A 12787-nucleotide genomic window follows, 5' to 3' on the forward strand; every position below is an offset into this window, starting at 1 on the left:
CTTCTGCCCTGCCTGGGGGCCATTTATAACTGGTCTACGGGCCGCAAATGGCCCGCGGGCCGGTACTTTGAGACCACTGCTATACACATTTGGAGGTGAGCGCTGTCTTGATATACGAGCGCGGTCTTGATATACGAGCATGTCTTGATATACGAGCGCGGTCTTGATATACGAGCGCGATCTTGATATACGAGCATGTCTTGATATACGAGCATGTCTTGTTTTACGAGCACGGCCTTGATATACGAGCGCGGCCGACTTGATATACAAGCATGTTTTGATATACGAGCGGGGTCTTGATATACGAGCATGTTTTGATATACGAGCGCGGTCTTGATATACGAGCATGTCTAGATATACGAGCATGTTTTGATAAACGAGCGCGGTCTTGATATACGAGCATGTTTTGATATACGAGCGCGGTCTTGATATACGAGCGCGGTCTTGATATACGAGCATGTCTTGATATACGAGCATGTCTTGATATACGAGCATGCTTTGATATACAAGTATGTTTTGATATACGAGCATGTATTTATACGAGCGCGGTCTTGATATACGAGCATGTTTTGATATACAAGCATGTTTTGAAATACGCGCATGTTTTGATATACGAGCGCGGTCTTGATATACGAGCATGTCTTGATATACGAGCGTGGTCTTGATATACGAGCATGTCTTGATATACGCGCGCGGTCTTGATATACAAGCTTGTCTTGATATACGAGCATGGCTTGATATACGAGCATGTTTTGATATACGAGCGCTGTCTTGATATACGAGCATGTTTTGATATACGAGCGCGGTCTTGATATACGAGCATGTCTTGATATACGAGCGCGGTCTTGATATATGAGCATGTTTTGCTATACGAGCGCGGTCTTGATATACGAGCATGTTTTGATATACAAGCATGTTTTGATATACGCGCATGTTTTGATATACGAGCGCGGTCTTGATATACGAGCATGCTTTCATATACAAGTATGCTTTGATATACAAGCATGTTTTGTACAGGTGTATGCGAGCGCATTATTACCCCCAGCACTGGTGTAAGTCAGGGTTTGACAAATTTGCTTGGAATCTAGGAGCCAGCTAAAAAAGTTAGGAGCCAGAAAACGCACCCCGTCCCGACGAGCTCGCGCGCAGAAGCGAACACATACGTGAGCAGCGCCCGCATATGTAAACGGTGTTCAAACCACACATGTGAGGTATCGCCGCGATTGGTAGAGCGAGAGCAATAATTCTAGCCCTAGACCTCCTCTGTAACTCAAAACATGCAACCTGTAGATTTTTTTAAACGTCGCCTATGAAGATTTTAAGGGGTAAAAAATGTTGTCGGCATTCCACAAGCGGGCGCAATTTTGAAGCGTGACATGTTGGGGATGAATTTACTCGGCGTAACATTATCTTTCATAATATTTAGAAAAATGGGGATAACTTTACTGTTGTCTTATTTTTTAATTAAAAAAAGTGTATTTTTTTCCAAAAAAAGTACGCTTGTAAGACCGCTGCGCAAATACGGCGTAACAGAAAGTATTGCAACGCTCGCCATTTTATTCTCTAAGGTGTTAGGATACAAAATATATATAATGTTTGGGGGTTCTAATTAGAGGGAAGAAGATGGCACTGAAAATAGTGTAAAATGACATTAGAATTGCTGTTTAACTTGTAATGCTTAACTTGTAATACCAACGGCCACCACCAGATGGCGCCAGCTCACATCTGGTGGTAATAACTTGTAATACCAACGGCTCACCACCAAATAGCGCCAGCTCACAAAAAAAAATATTTTTTTTGCTCCCCCACTTCTGCCCTGCCTGGGGGCCATTTATAACTGGTCTACGGGCCGCAAATGGCCCGCGGGCCGGTACTTTGAGACCACTGCTACACACATTTGGAGGTGAGCGCTGTCTTGATATACGAGCGCGGTCTTGATATACGAGCATGTCTTGATATACGAGCGCGATCTTGATATACGAGCATGTCTTGATATACGAGCATGTCTTGATATACGACCATGTCTTGATATACGAGCATGTTTTGATATACGAGCGAGGTCTTGATATACGAGCATGTTTTGAGATATGAGCGCGGTCTTGATATACGAGCATGTCTTGATATGCGAGCATGTTTTGATATACGAGCGCGGTCTTGATATACGAGCATGTCTTGATATACGAGCGCGGCCTTGATATACGAGCATGTTTTGATATACGAGCGAGGTCTTGATATATGAGCATGTTTTGAAAAACGAGCGCGGTCTTGATATACGAGCATGTCTTGATATACTAGCACGGTCTTGATATACGAGCATGTTTTGATATACGAGCGCGGTCTTGATAAACGAGCATGTTTTGATATACGAGCATGTTCTGCTATACGAGCATGTTTTGATCTACGAGCGCGGTCTTGATATACGAGCGTGGTCTTGATATACGAGCATGTCTTGATATACGAGCGCGGTCTTGATATACGAGCTTGTCTTGATATACGAGCATGTCTTGATATACGCGCATGTTTTGAGATACGAGCGTGGTCTTGATATACGAGCACGTCTTGATATACGAGCATGTCTTGATATACGAGCGCGGTCTTGATATACGAGCATGTCTTGATATACGAGCATGTCTTGATATACGAGCATGCTTTGATATACAAGTATGTTTTGATATACGAGCATGCTTTGATATACAAGTATGTTTTGATATACGAGCATGTATTTATACGAGCGCGGTCTTGATATACGAGTATGTTTTGATATACGAGCGCGGTCTTGATATACGAGCATGTCTTGATATACGAGAGCGGTCTTGATATACGAGTGCGGTCTTGATATATGAGCGCGGTCCTGATATATGAGCATGTTTTGATATACGAGCGCGGTCTTGATATACGAGCATGTTTCGATATACGAGCATGTCTTGATATACGAGCGCGGTCTTGATATATGAGCATGTCTTGATATACGAGCATGTCTTGATATACGAGCATGCTTTGATATACAAGTATGTTTTGATATACGAGCATGTATTTATACGAGCGCGGTCTTGATATACGAGCATGTCTTGATATACGAGCGTGGTCTTGATATACGAGCATGTCTTGATATACGAGCGCGGTCTTGATATACAAGCTTGTCTTGATATACGAGCATGGCTTGATATACGAGCATGTTTTGATATACGAGCGCTGTCTTGATATACGAGCATGTTTTGATATACGAGCGCGGTCTTGATATACGAGCATGTCTTGATATACGAGCGCGGTCTTGATATATGAGCATGTTTTGCTATACGAGCGCGGTCTTGATATACAAGCATGTTTTGATATACAAGCATGTTTTGATATACGCGCATGTTTTGATATACGAGCGCGGTCTTGATATACGAGCATGCTTTCATATACAAGTATGCTTTGATATACGAGCATGTTTTGTACAGGTGTATGCGAGCGCATTATTACCCCCAGCACTGGTGTAAGTCAGGGTTTGACAAATTTGCTTGGAATCTAGGAGCCAGCTAAAAAAGTTAGGAGCCAGAAAACGCACCCCGTCCCGACGAGCTCGCGCGCAGAAGCGAACACATACGTGAGCAGTGCCCGCATATGTAAACGGTGTTCAAACCACACATGTGAGGTATCGCCGCGATTGGTAGAGCGAGAGCAATAATTCTAGCCCTAGACCTCCTCTGTAACTCAAAACATGCAACCTGTAGATTTTTTTAAATGTCGCCTATGAAGATTTTAAGGGGTAAAAAAGTTTGTCGGCATTCCACAAGCGGGCGCAATTTTGAAGCGTGACATGTTGGGGATGAATTTACTCGGCGTAACATTATCTTTCATAATATTTAGAAAAATGGGGATAACTTTACTGTTGTCTTATTTTTTAATTAAAAAAAGTGTATTTTTTTCCAAAAAAAGTACGCTTGTAAGACCGCTGCGCAAATACGGCGTAACAGAAAGTATTGCAACGCTCGCCATTTTATTCTCTAAGGTGTTAGGATACAAAATATATATAATGTTTGGGGGTTCTAATTAGAGGGAAGAAGATGGCACTGAAAATAGTGTAAAATGACATTATAATTGCTGTTTAACTTGTAATGCTTAACTTGTAATACCAACGGCCACCACCAGATGGCGCCAGCTCACATCTGGTGGTAATAACTTGTAATACCAACGGCTCACCACCAAATAGCGCCAGCTCACAAAAAAAAAATATTTTTTTTGCTCCCCCACTTCTGCCCTGCCTGGGGGCCATTTATAACTGGACTACGGGCCGCAAATGGCCCGCGGGCCGGTACTTTGAGACCACTGCTACACACATTTGGAGGTGAGCGCTGTCTTGATATACGAGCGCGGTCTTGATATACGAGCATGTCTTGATATACGAGCGCGGTCTTGATATACGAGCGCGATCTTGATATACGAGCATGTCTTGATATACGAGCATGTCTTGATATACGAGCATGTCTTGATATACGAGCGCGGCCTTGATATACGAGCGCGGTCTTGATATACGAGCATGTCTTGATATACGAGAGCGGTCTTGATATACGAGTGCGGTCTTGATATATGAGCGCGGTCCTGATATATGAGCATGTTTTGATATACGAGCGCGGTCTTGATATACGAGCATGTTTCGATATACGAGCATGTCTTGATATACGAGCGCGGTCTTGATATATGAGCATGTTTTGCTATACGAGCGCGGTCTTGATATACGAGCATGTTTTGATATACAAGCATGTTTTGATATACGCGCATGTTTTGATATACGAGCGCGGTCTTGATATACGAGCATGCTTTCATATACAAGTATGCTTTGATATACGAGCATGTTTTGTACAGGTGTATGCGAGCGCATTATTACCCCCAGCACTGGTGTAAGTCAGGGTTTGACAAATTTGCTTGGAATCTAGGAGCCAGCTAAAAAAGTTAGGAGCCAGAAAACGCACCCCGTCCCGACAAGCTCGCGCGCAGAAGCGAACACATACGTGAGCAGCGCCCGCATATGTAAACGGTGTTCAAACCACACATGTGAGGTATCGCCGCGATTGGTAGAGCGAGAGCAATAATTCTAGCCCTAGACCTCCTCTGTAACTCAAAACATGCAACCTGTAGATTTTTTTAAACGTCGCCTATGAAGATTTTAAGGGGTAAAAAAGTTTGTCGGCATTCCACAAGCGGGCGCAATTTTGAAGCGTGACATGTTGGGGATGAATTTACTCGGCGTAACATTATCTTTCATAATATTTAGAAAAATGGGGATAACTTTACTGTTGTCTTATTTTTTAATTAAAAAAAGTGTATTTTTTTCCAAAAAAAGTACGCTTGTAAGACCGCTGCGCAAATACGGCGTAACAGAAATTATTGCAACGATCGCCATTTTATTCTCTAAGGTGTTAGGATAAAAAATATATATAATGTTTGGGGGTTCTAATTAGAGGGAAGAAGATGGCACTGAAAATAGTGTAAAATGACATTAGAATTGCTGTTTAACTTGTAATGCTTAACTTGTAATACCAACGGCCACCACCAGATGGCGCCAGCTCACATCTGGTGGTAATAACTTGTAATACCAACGGCTCACCACCAAATAGTGCCAGCTCACAAAAAAAAAATATTTTTTTTGCTCCCCCACTTCTGCCCTGCCTGGGGGCCATTTATAACTGGTCTACGGGCCGCAAATGGCCCGCGGGCCGGTACTTTGAGACCACTGCTTTAAACATTTATGAGATTAGATCATTGCTGTTTGAGCTTTAGGTTATAAGAATAAGGGGCCAAATCCTCAAAAGGGATACGCAGGCGGATCTGCTGTTCCGCCTGCGTATCCCTGTGCCTATCTTTGGAACTGATCCTCAGAAGCAGTTTTCCAAAGATAGGCAGAAGATCCGACATCTGTAAGTGACTTACACTGTCGGATCTTAGGATGCAGTATCGCATCAGCCGCTGGGGGCATTTCGCGTCGAAATGCCGCTTCGCGTATGCAAATGAGGACTTACGGAGATCCACAAAGCTTTTCAGCTTTGTTTTTTCTCCTTAAGTTTACGTTTGCATACGTAAAATTAGGGCTGGTTTTACAAGGTGTAAACTGTTTACACCTTGTAAAAACAGACCTTTTTTTCGTTCGGCGCGATTTTTTTTAAATTTTTTTTTTTTTTTCGCCATATCTTTTTTTTAACCCGTCGCAACTTTATTGTCCCGTCGCAATCCACAAAGCCCGGCGTAACGTAATTTCGCGCGATGCACGTCGGGAAAATGACGTCACGAGCATGCGCAGTAGGGCCGGCGCGGGAGCGCGCCTCATTTAAATTGTCATCGCCCCCTGGATAACAGGACCGCCTTGCGCCGGGAGAATTTAGGTTACACTGCGTGAAATTTCTAGGTAAGTGCTTTGTGGATCGGGCACTTAGGTAGAAATTTCCCGCCAGTGTAACTTAAATGGGAAAAATTAAGTTAGGCTACGATTTTGAGGATTTGGCCCAATAAGTGGTTGGTACCTATTATGTGTATTCCTGGTTCAGATCAGCTATTAGTTCCATCTGTGTGCGGAGTATTTAGTTTTCTCTTGTATTTAATTTGTGTTTCCGATAAGAGGAACACATAACATTTCCTGTTTGCCCTCAGTAGAACGCAGTTAATATCCGTCCATCATTGCGCTTCCTGTCAGAGGAACGCATAACACTTCCTGCTTCCTTTTAGTAGGCTGGGTTCACACTACTACACTACTTTCATCCTACTTTGCTCTGTGTTCAATGTTTCCCTATGAGAGCGTCTTGTAGCGTCCTACACAAGTCGGTCCGACTTTGAAAATGCTCCCTGTACTACTTTTGGTCCTACATTGATCCTACTTCAGGCCCATTGAATATCACTGAAGTCGGACCAAAGTAGTATCCTGTTCATGAAAGTAGGATGGATGTAGGACCAATGTAGGATAAATGTAGGACCAATGTAGCAGAGCAAAGTAGGATGAAAGTAGTGTAGTAGTGTGAACCCAGCCTTCGTGGAACGCAGTGACTATCCATCCATCATTGTTCTTCCCGTCAGAGAAATGCATAACACTTTTTGCTTCCTCTCAGTGGAACGCAGCGAATATCTGCCCATCAATAAGCCGCCCCCTATATATATAAATATATATAATGAGCACATTGCACGTTGAGCCATGCCCCCTGATGACGTCATTGATGACGAAATGTGAAGGGTGGAGCCGGTAACGTGTGACGCGGCTCGTGTGCTGTGGCCACTTTGTGGGTTGAAAACGCTGGACGTTTCCTCTATTTTGCCTGTATATCTCTCCTGAAATGTGTGTGCAACCGCTTTTGACTTTTATAATAATAAACTACTATTTGGATGTCTACACTATGAGGAGTTTTTTTCTCTTTCTAACTGGGTATTGAACATTGTGGGGGAGCTGCAGTATATATCCCTATGCCGCTGAGGAGCTGCTATTGAAAAATATCCATGAAATAACGGAGAGCAATGATAAAGAGAGAGATGACAGAAACAGAGAGAGACGTTAGAGAGGAATGATGGAGAGATTGATCATAGAGAGAGATGATAGATGAAAGAGAAAGATGATAGGAATGACAAAGAGAGATGATAGATGACAGAGAGAGACGATAGAGGGGATTGATAAAGAGAGAAATAATGGAGAGGACAATAGAGAGAGATTGACCATAGAGAGAGATGATAGATGACAGAGAAAGATGATGGAAAGGAATGATAAAGAGAGAGAGATGATAGAGAGGAACGATAGAGAGATAGATGACCGAAAAAAAGATGATAGAGAGGAATGATAAAGAGAGATGATAGAGAGGAATGGTGGAAGGATTAGATGGAGAGACGATAGAGAGGAATGATGGAAGGATTAGATGGAGAGATGATAGAGAGGAATGGTGGAAGGATTAGATGGAGAGACGATAGAGAGGAATGATGGAAGGATTAGATGATAGAGAGGAATGATTAGATGGAGAGACCATAGAGAGGAAGAATGGAAGGATTAGATGGAGAGATGATAGAGAGGAAGGATGGAAGGATTAGATGGAGAGATGATAGAGAGGAATGGTGGAAGGATTAGATGATAGAGAGGAATGATTAGATGGAGAGACCATAGAGAGGAAGAATGGAAGGATTAGATGGAGAGATGATAGAGAGGAATGGTGGAAGGATTAGATGGAGAGATGATAGAGAGGAATGATGGAAGGATTAGATGGAGAGATGATAGAGAGGAATGGTGGAAGGATTAGATGGGGAGATGATAGAGAGGAATGGTGGAAGGATTAGATGGAGAGATGATAGAGAGGAATGATTAGATGGAGAGATGATAGAGAGGAATGATGGAAGGATTAGATGGAGAGATGATAGAGAGGAATGATGGAAGGATTAGATGGAGAGATGATAGAGAGGAATGGTGGAAGGATTATATGGAGAGATGATAGAGAGGAATGATTAGATGGAGAGATGATAGAGAGGAATGATGGAAGGATTAGATGGAGAGATGATAGAGAGGAATGATGGAAGGATTAGATGGAGAGATGATAGAGAGGAATGGTGGAAGGATTAGATGGAGAGATGATGGAGAGGAGTGGTGGAAGGATTAGATGGAGAGATGATAGAGAGGAATGATGGAAGGATTAGATGATAGAGAGGAATGATTAGATAGAGAGGAATGGTGGAATGATTAGATGGAGAGATGATAGAGAGGAATGATGGAAGGATTAGATGGAGAGATGATAGAGAGGAATGATGGAAGGATTAGATGGAGAGATGATAGAGAGGAATGATTAGATGGAGAGATGATAGAGAGGAATGATGGAAGGATTAGATGGAGAGATGATAGAGAGGAATGATGGAAGGATTAGATGGAGAGATGATAGAGAGGAATGGTGGAAGGATTAGATGGAGAGATGATGGAGAGGAGTGGTGGAAGGATTAGATGGAGAGATGATAGAGAGGAATGATGGAAGGATTAGATGATAGAGAGGAATGATTAGATAGAGAGGAATGGTGGAATGATTAGATGGAGAGATGATAGAGAGGAATGATGGAAGGATTAGATGGAGAGATGAATGATGGAAGGATTAGATGGAGAGATGATAGAGAGGAATGATTAGATGGAGAGATGATAGAGAGGAATGATGGAAGGATTAGATGGAGAGATGATAGAGAGGAATGATGGAAGGATTAGATGGAGAGATGATAGAGAGGAATGGTGGAAGGATTAGATGGAGAGATGATAGAGAGGAATGATTAGATGGAGAGATGATAGAGAGGAATGATGGAAGGATTAGATGGAGAGATGATAGAGAGGAATGATGGAAGGATTAGATGGAGAGATGATAGAGAGGAATGGTGGAAGGATTAGATGGAGAGATGATAGAGAGGAATGATGGAAGGATTAGATGATAGAGAGGAATGATTAGATAGAGAGATGATAGAGAGGAATGATGGAAGGATTAGATAGAGAGATGATAGAGAGGAATGGTGGAAGGATTAGATGGAGAGATGGTAGAGAGGAATGATGGAAGGATTAGATGGAGAGATGATAGAGAGGAATGGTGGAAGGATTAGATGGAGAGATGATAGAGAGGAGTGGTGGAAGGATTAGATGGAGAGATGATAGAGAGGAATGATGGAAGGATTAGATGATAGAGAGGAATGATTAGATAGAGAGGAATGATGGAAGGATTAGATGGAGAGATGATAGAGAGGAATGATGGAAGGATTAGATGGAGAGATGATAGAGAGGAATGATGGAAGGATTAGATGGAGAGATGATAGAGAGGAATGATTAGATGTAGAGATGATAGAGAGGAATGATGGAAGGATTAGATGGAGAGATGATAGAGAGGAATGATGGAAGGATTAGATGGAGAGATGATAGAGAGGAATGATTAGATGGAGAGATGATAGAGAGGAATGATGGAAGGATTAGATGGAGAGATGATAGAGAGGAATGATGAAAGGATTAGATGGAGAGATGATAGAGAGGAATGGTGGAAGGATTAGATGGAGAGATGATAGAGAGGAATGATGGAAGGATTAGATGATAGAGAGGAATGATTAGATAGAGAGATGATAGAGAGGAATGATGGAAGGATTAGATAGAGAGATGATAGAGAGGAATGGTGGAAGGATTAGATGGAGAGATGGTAGAGAGGAATGATGGAAGGATTAGATGGAGAGATGATAGAGAGGAATGGTGGAAGGATTAGATGGAGAGATGATAGAGAGGAGTGGTGGAAGGATTAGATGGAGAGATGATAGAGAGGAATGATGGAAGGATTAGATGATAGAGAGGAATGATTAGATAGAGAGGAATGATGGAAGGATTAGATGGAGAGATGATAGAGAGGAATGATGGAAGGATTAGATGGAGAGATGATAGAGAGGAATGATGGAAGGATTAGATGGAGAGATGATAGAGAGGAATGATGGAAGGATTAGATGGAGAGATGATAGAGAGGAATGATTAGATGTAGAGATGATAGAGAGGAATGATGGAAGGATTAGATGGAGAGATGATAGAGAGGAATGATGGAAGGATTAGATGGAGAGATGATAGAGAGGAATGATTAGATGGAGAGATGATAGAGAGGAATGATGGAAGGATTAGATGGAGAGATGATAGAGAGGAATGATGGAAGGATTAGATGGAGAGATGATAGAGAGGAATGGTGGAAGGATTAGATGGAGAGATGATAGAGAGGAATGATTAGATGGAGAGATGATAGAGAGGAATGATGGAAGGATTAGATGGAGAGATGATAGAGAGGAATGATGGAAGGATTAGATGGAGAGATGATAGAGAGGAATGGTGGAAGGATTAGATGGAGAGATGATAGAGAGGAGTGGTGGAAGGATTAGATGGAGAGATGATAGAGAGGAATGATGGAAGGATTAGATGCATACTTGCCAACTGTCCCGTTTTTAAAGGGACAGTCCCGTCATTTGGGACCTAGTCCCTGCTAATTTAGCCTGCCGGGACTTGTCCCGGCTAGTGGGGAAGGCAGGTGCGGCAGTATGTTTGTTTATATATCTCCCTGCAGTCCCCGGCTGCCTGGTCCTGACTCCTGACACACACACTGCAGGGTGAGACGGAGTGAACTGAGCCCGCCCCCCTCCTTCTCCTGCTCTGTGATGTTTCGATGTGTACACAGAGGAGGAGGGGGAGGAGAAGGAGGCTCACCACGCTGCTGCCAAGAAAAGCTGCTCGTCTGACAAAATGACACATGTCCTGATGCAAAGTAAGTGAGCCTTCCAGAGGGGGAGGGAGGGGGTCATGCCTACGGGTTACAGTTTACTGTGAGTAATTTTGGGGGAAAGGATATGTTCTAGGGGGCACTTTGATGTATGCTGCAAGGGGGCTTGGATATGAAATCCACCCCCTTAGCACATATTCCTCCCCCCAAATTAAAGCTGCTGTCTGCCACAGAGGGGGTGGCCCTTGGCATCCCAGAAGAGATGTGGCAAATTGCTCCAGGTGCCCATACTAATGCCCCTTTTCAGGCAAGTTAGCAAAGTGTGGGTTCCAGGTCACAGGTCCAGGTTCACACTGAAAAACACAGGAACACGCTGTGCATTCTGTGCAATTTCAGCCCAATTATGTCCGCACACTCTCTGACCATCTCCTGTACCACGTCTGCAGTCTCTGTACACTGATTGTGCCCCATGTGCTCTGTTTGTTCCCCATGTACCCCGATTGTGACCTCATGTTCCCCATGTGCCTTAATGTGCCCCATGTACCCTGATTGTACCCCGATTGTGCCCCCCATGTACCCCGATGTGCCCCATGTACATGCCCTCATGTACCCTGTTTGTACCCTGAATGTGCCCCATGTACCCTGATGTGCTCCGATGTGCTCTGATGCGCCCCATGTACCCTAATGTGCCCCGATTGTGCTCTGATGTGCCCCATGTACCCTGATGTGCCGGGCTCTGTACCCTGATGTGCTGGACTCTGTACCCTGATGTGCCGGGCTCTGTACCCTGATGTGCCGGGCTCTGTACCCTGATGTGCCGGGCTCTGTACCCTGATGTGCCGGGTCCTGTGCCCTGTCGTGTCGTGTCCTGTGCCCTGATGTGCGCTGTGCCCTGTACCCTAATGTGCTGGGCTCTGTGACCTAATGTGCTGTGCCCTGATGGTGAGTGGTCAGTGTGTAGTGGTCAGTGTGCAGTGTAGTGGTCATCGTGTAGTGCAGTGGTCGGTGTGCAGTGTAGTGGTCAGGGTTAATAATGCATCCACTGACACCAGTGCTGGGGGTAAAAATGCGGCCGCTTACAGCAGTGCTGGTGGTAATAATGCGTTCGCTGACACCAGTACTGTTGTTTTTGAAGTTTGAAAGTTTGCATGCGGCCCCCCATGGCATATGAAAACTTTTCTTGTAACCCTCAGGTAATTTGAGTTTGAGACCCCTGCTATAATCTGATAAGTAGGCGAAGATTATGTGGAGTGGGTGGAGCTTCGGGGAAGTGAGTGTGGTAATTAATTAATAGCTGTGCTGCAAAGTGTCCCTGGACTTTTTTTTCAAATGTTGGCAACTATGTAGATGATAGAGAGGAATGATTAGATAGAGAGATGATAGAGAGGAATGATGGAAGGATTAGATAGAGAGATGATAGAGAGGAATGGTGGAAGGATTAGATAAAGAGATGACAGAGATATTGGGGAAGCCGCACATCACGTGCCCCTCCCCTCCGCTCACTCAGCATTCCATATCACGTGTGGCTCCGATCAGCTGACAGAGGTGTCACAATCTGGCAGACGCCCATCCTCCATATTAGTGCT

Source organism: Rana temporaria, chromosome 11, assembly GCF_905171775.1.
Source record: "Rana temporaria chromosome 11, aRanTem1.1, whole genome shotgun sequence".
Lineage (NCBI taxonomy): Eukaryota > Metazoa > Chordata > Amphibia > Anura > Ranidae > Rana > Rana temporaria.